The sequence below is a fragment of the Cupressus sempervirens genome, chromosome 5 (genome assembly GCF_028749045.1).
Source record: "Cupressus sempervirens isolate cs-2001-9-10 chromosome 5, ASM2874904v1, whole genome shotgun sequence".
NCBI classification, from domain to species: domain Eukaryota; kingdom Viridiplantae; phylum Streptophyta; class Pinopsida; order Cupressales; family Cupressaceae; genus Cupressus; species Cupressus sempervirens.
In genome coordinates this window covers 907685760-907692455 of record NC_143122.1, presented here as the reverse complement: position 1 = coordinate 907692455, position 6696 = coordinate 907685760, and positions in this window count along the sequence as shown.

Sequence of the window (6696 nt, the reverse complement as noted above, 5' to 3'; positions counted from 1 at the left end):
TTGAACCCACTTCCTTAATAAGCAACCCGAAAACAAGTTGGTTCTCCCAACCCAAATAACCATACATGCACCACTAGGTAAATTTCATAAATGCAATTTCCAAATTGAAACATAGGCTCATCATGATACTCAGAAAAGAGAAACATCATAGAAGAAAACACAAATACAACCTTTGGTGTACATCCTAGTTGGCCAATCTAAATAACTCAAAGGAAAATAACCATCATAAAAGATCAACATAAGACTATAGTAAATCCCAAGAGAAAAAACATAGATAAACAAGTTGTCTAGTTAAAAATATATGTTTGATTCAACCAAAAAGGATGTCTTTTATATCACTAAGTCATATATATGGTTTCTAGATTGTTTAATGTCTCTGCGAACTTAAATATTCAAAACAATCATAGTTGCATTCTCAAACACAAGTAAATATTACAAATCAAAAGAATTTATCAAGTTAAACTGATGTTGTTTTTAAATTCGAACTTCATTAGAAAACAATTATATATATATATATATATATATATAATTTATTGTATCTCTAAACATATAGAATGAATTTTAGAAAAACAAACATGATTAAAACCATTATATACATTTTCATTTTAAAACCAATTCCAATTTAAGGCAAATTAAATTATAATCCAATACTCCTAAATTACAAAATTATATATTAATATATTATTATTAAAAGTAAATTTGTAATCCACTCTAACAAATTAATTAACTATAATCAACTAAATTAAATGAATTAACTTATTAAAAATATTTAATTAAATAATAATATAAATTTAATTAAAATCTTTAATTAAAATAATAATAAAAGTTTGGGTGTGTCTACGCTAAGCAGCCGCGAGATGCACTAGGCAGTCATGGATTGCCTTAGGTAGCCGCAAGTGTGCCTAAGGGTCATCGGGGGTGCCGGGGGGGGGGGGGGGGGTAAACTGCCACCCAATTCTATTTTATTTTTAATTATCAAAGAAAAATTATAATATACTTTTTTTTGACAAATTTGCAGGTACAAGCCTAAAGGTCAATTTTTTCTAGCAAGCTCTTTTTTTTTAAAAAGATAATTAGGTTTCAAAACTAACCAATTGTAAATCATCTCTAAATTTGATTCTAATCAAACCCTAGCTCATAATTTTTTTTTCTCTTTAAAATTTTCTTCTATAAAAAAAGAAACTTATTCCATTTAATCAAATCTAGAGAAATAATCAAGACGACAAAGTCCAAACACTCAATCAAGCATGGAAGAAACAAATCTTTTCCAAATTGAAATGCATACACAGGATTTCAAACCCTACCTCATGGTATGCTAAAATCTGACAATTGGTGAAATTCCTATTACAACAAAGATCCTTCAAGCCACAAAAATTCCTTTCTTTTCCAAACCCCAAAGTTGCTCTCAAAACTTGTGTGTGTGAAAATGACACTAGTATAGAGCTCTAATTACATTTTAGGGTTTTTGTTTCCACTAGTTCTAAAATTGTAATTATTTTATTTAATTATTCCTTTCTTTCACAAATAATCCCCTTTATAATTAATTTTTATAGTTATTTATTTTATTTATTTATCCACTTTTCTTCTAATGTAATTTCATAAAGAGATATATATTTATTATTTAATTAATCAAGATAACTTAAGTGCATTATTTAAATGCCACTAACTTTAAATCTTTATTAATTAAATAATAATTCTACACCATATTAAAGTTTAATATTTAATATAAATAATTTTCAAATTTTTTTAACATAGTTTCTAAAATTAGGACTTTTAAATTAAATCTTTTAATTTAACTAGAAATCCATTTAATCCAAGTAGTTCCAAAAATGCAAGATTATCCTATTTTAACATTTTTCCACTTTGAAGTTAAATAACATCTAATAATTCAATATCAATGATTGATCCAAGAATCATAAATAACTAGTTTCTTAGGAAAATCACCAAGTCAAACCTCAAGAAATGTATAAAGAAAATCAACCAAAGCAAAAATCAAACCACATAAGCACAAAAAAATCATGAGTTTTTTTTTAAAGGGTTGACAGTCAATTATGAGTCCTCCTTGCAGGACAAGCACTTAGGCTATGGCTAGGATTGGACCTGATCATTATCTTCTCATTCTCACCATTTGAGTATTGTAATATGATACACTCATCTTGGCAATTCAAGAAAGTCGATGCCTGGTACCTACATCCTACATAAAAGATGAGCATGTACATGTGCATATAAATGTATTTAAACTAAACTAGCAATGGTAGGGAGTGGTACATCATGTAGATCCCAACCAGTAGGTGACTACAACTCCCTCCCTTAACCATATCAAACACATCAAACATAAAGGCAAAACATACACATGCAAGTATGGGGTAAGTATCATAATAAATCACAAGTTAAACATTGAATGTTCAAGTATACAATGCATCGTTATGAATAAATAATCACCATTATAGCAAGATCAAATGACATCATTATGAAAGCAATCACAATCATGATTGAGAATCATTGAAACATCATTAATGCACGAGCAATCATGATCCTCAAGCAATAAATGAAATGTAATCAACTAAGCGATTATTACCAATATATCTATAATCCAAGTTATGAAAAAATACCATATAATTATAAATCAAATATCTCTAAAAGTAATAAATGCATGAAATAGGCCTAACAGAGTTTGGCAAGCATAACAAAAAAGCAAACTATGGGTGGGAATTACATCCAACCCCCTAAAATTAGGCTTACTCCTAGAAGCCTGCTAGAAGGACACAAACTCAAAACTCAAAACTCAATATGTGGGTCCTCTTGGACCCTTTCCTCTCATAGGAGGGTGAAACCTTGTTGCAAACATCCTCTAAAATATACCTTCACCCCCAACTATAGGCTCTGAAGTTGCAAGCCTCTAACTCAATAACTGAGGTGAGCATTTAGAACAGTAGGTCACTTTATGACCACGTTGTCCACAAGAGTAGAAATCTCCATTGAAAGCCTCCCTAAGCTCCAAGTGCATGTGACTAATGGAAGCTACCAATACTAGCATCCTAATATTGACCTTGAGAAGTTTGATCTGATATATTAGGTATATTGTGTTGCCAAATGTGGTAGTTCCTTGACTGTGAACCACCAATGTTACCATGGAAGAACTTTCTTCCCTGTTGCTCCTAGTTACCTTTAGAGAAGTTAGGAGGATTCTTAGAGCTTCGAGCTCCTTGAGACTGGTTGCCCTTAGGTGGTCCTGAATAAGATGATCCTCTAGCCTAAACACCTAGTATACTATCTTGACCTGAAGTCATACTTGCCTCAACCAAAGTAGCTTGCAAAATTACATCCTTGAGGGTTTTCAAATGGAAAACCTTAACACTCTCAATGATGCTATCATTAAGCCCTCTATTGAAATTTTGGACCATCATTAGTGAGCTATTACCGATTCCTACACAAGGTATAAGCTCAAAGAACTTTCGCTCATACTCCACCATGGTCATGGTACCCTATCCCAAGTCATAAAATTCATCTGCCCTATATTGCTACCATTGCTTTGATAGGAATCACTCACAAAAGTGCTAAAGGAACAACTTCCACGTGATAGTCTACATATTTACCCCAAGTTTCTTCTCCTCTATATTCCACCAAGTGGCAGGAAAAACCTCTAAATGAGTGATGACATATCTTTCTTTGATGTTGGAGTCAAAGTCTTGCATGGAAAAACACCTATCTAGTGTGATCAACTAGTTCTCAGCATCATATATGGTACTTGCCCCATTGAAATTTTTGACATTGACCCACAGTAGGTCATTCATCTAGCTAGACTGGATGGATTGCCTTCTATTTTCTAGGTTCTCTCTTCTAGGACTTCTAGACCTATCCCTTTCTCCATGCTCTGAATGATGAACTTTATCCAACAAGGGTAGGCACGCTAGGATCTCCTTGACCAAGTCTCTAGTGATAGGTCCTTCTAACTCAGCATTCTACTCAACACTATTATGCCCTCTAACCTCTTCTTAAATATGGTTTTCTGAATGAACTAAGGAAGGGCTATGATGACTACCTCTACCATGTCCTGAGCTACGACCCCTAGCAACATATCTAGAACCAAAATCCATCTCTCCTACAACACCCAAACACAAGAATGACATCTCAGAATCCATCAAAAAACATAAGAACATAACTCACCGACATAAAGCAAGAATCTAGAACAAAAGTGTTATAAGTTTTCTAGTTCCATGTTTAGAAAGTGTATCATTCCAAAGTTTTTGTTAACCTATTGGTTTCAAGTTTGATTAAATATAAGTTTAATGTTTAATCATGTTGGAAGTTTACTAATTGCTCAAGTGATGACACAACATGCCTAGAGTTCCTATTGTTGAAACTCAGGCTCTAATACCAGATGTAACACCCTGCTTGGGAACCCAAGAGAAATAAACCTAATATGTTATAATGTTTACTGAACTTTTTTTAAAAAAAAGTTTAAACAACATCAAGATAACATTAATGCGGAAGCAATTTACATATACACATCACTTAGTACACATAAGTAATTATAAATGCGGTTTCAATTTCTCAAGGGTTCCTTCACGTTGAGTTGTATTAAACAATTTTATTAATTAGTTTAAGTTTCAAGTACAACATCTCATGATCATAAAGAAATAGTGGATACAAAATCTCATAAGCAAATGCATAAGTACAACTAATACAATGAGAGTACATCCAATAATTACATCCACTCCACATGTCGTAGGGTATGTGACAATAGATACAATACGTTAGAATACATGATAGTATAGATACATCAATTGAATAGAAGTCTCCAAGATAGAAATAAGAATGATAATGGTACATCTACATCATGGAACATCCGATGGTTGGCAATGCAAGGGGGACCCAAATGGTAAGAAGATACTATGTCCCGACCACGTGGTCACCGAGTTAGGTTTCCATTCCCACCGTGCAAGGAAGATAATGAACAATCCACAAATGGTCAATCAAACAAAAAAAATTCCTAGACAAGGAATCCTAATAGCCAAAACTACCTCACGGGTAATACACACTACTTGAGAAGATAAGATAATCAAAATAGAAGAACACTCAATCCAGTACCAACACCGCATAACCAAGCATCATTCATAAACCAAGAGTGGATCAAATTACTGAAATCATGAGACAAAGTCAACCAAAGATATTCACCTCGCGTCAAAAACCACATCTCAAAAGTGCAGTAACCAAAAATTACCAATCATCGTTAATGAATGTAAAAAACAACATTAAATGCATCCAACAATAAGTACACCACAAGAGGTATAAAAAAAATCTATAGAGGAGACTTAGGCTACATTCTAGGGAGTGTCATCACATGGTCAAACTACTTGAGTTAACCTAGATCGATCTCTCAATAGATTCTAGACCCTCAAGTGTTGAGTTACCCTAGACTAGTTACTCTGAACCTCGTACCCTCAATGTGACACATGTGAAACCAGAATACCCTCTCAAGAAGACAAGGAAAACCAATCATATTTCTCACTAGGTATCATCCCATTCCCACCCTCAGTTTGTACAAGCACTCAAAGCATGGGTGGGATGAGTAACTCTAACTTACCTTTTTAGTGTGTTTCTCTAAAATATTAATTACTAGATTATCACATATTAATTAACTTACAATAGGTTACCTTGGCACTGACCACTTTGGGTCCCGAGCCCCTATTGTAAGCCACTCCCAAAGACATGCACTTAGATGCAACCTCTCCTAAGTATATAATCATTATGGTGTCCCATACCACAACACCCCGTAAGATTGAACTCAGTTCCTTAACAAACAACTCAAAAACAAGTTGGTTCTCCCAACGCAAGTAAACATACATGTACCACAAGATAAATTTCATAAATGCAAATTTCAAATTGAAACACAAGCTCATCATTATACTCAGAAAAGATAAATATCATAAAAGAAAACACAGTGACAACCTTTGGTGGACGTCCTAGTTAGCTAATCTAAGCAACTTATAGGAAAATGACCCATAAAAGATCAACATAAGACTACAATAAACCCCAAGAGAAGAAACACAGATAAACAAGTCACCTAGTTAAAAATATAAGTTTGATTTGGCCAAAAAGGACATCTTTTAAATCACCAAGTCATATATATGGCTTCCAAATTGTTTAATGTCTCTATGAACTTAAATATTTATAACAATCATAGTCACATTCTTAGACACAATTAAATATTACAATTCAAAAGAATTTATCGAGTTAAACTAATGTAGTTTTTAAATTTATTATATATATATATATATATATATATATATATATATATATATATATATATATATATATATATATATATATATATATATATATATATATAATTTACTATATCTCTAAACATATAGAATACATTTAAGTAAAACAAACATGATTAAAACCATTATTTCATATTTTTATTTTAAATCAATTCCAATTTAAGGCAAATTAAATTATATAATCCGATACTCCTAAATTTCAAAATAATATATATTATTATTATTAACAATAAATATGTAATCTACTCTAACAAATTAATTGACTATAATCAACTAAATTAAATTATGAATTAACATATAAAAAAATGTAATAATAATATAAATTTAATTAAAATCTTTAATAAAAATAATAATAATATTTTTTTAAACCCCATAGTTTGGGGTGCAGCTAGGCTAAGTAGTCGCACAC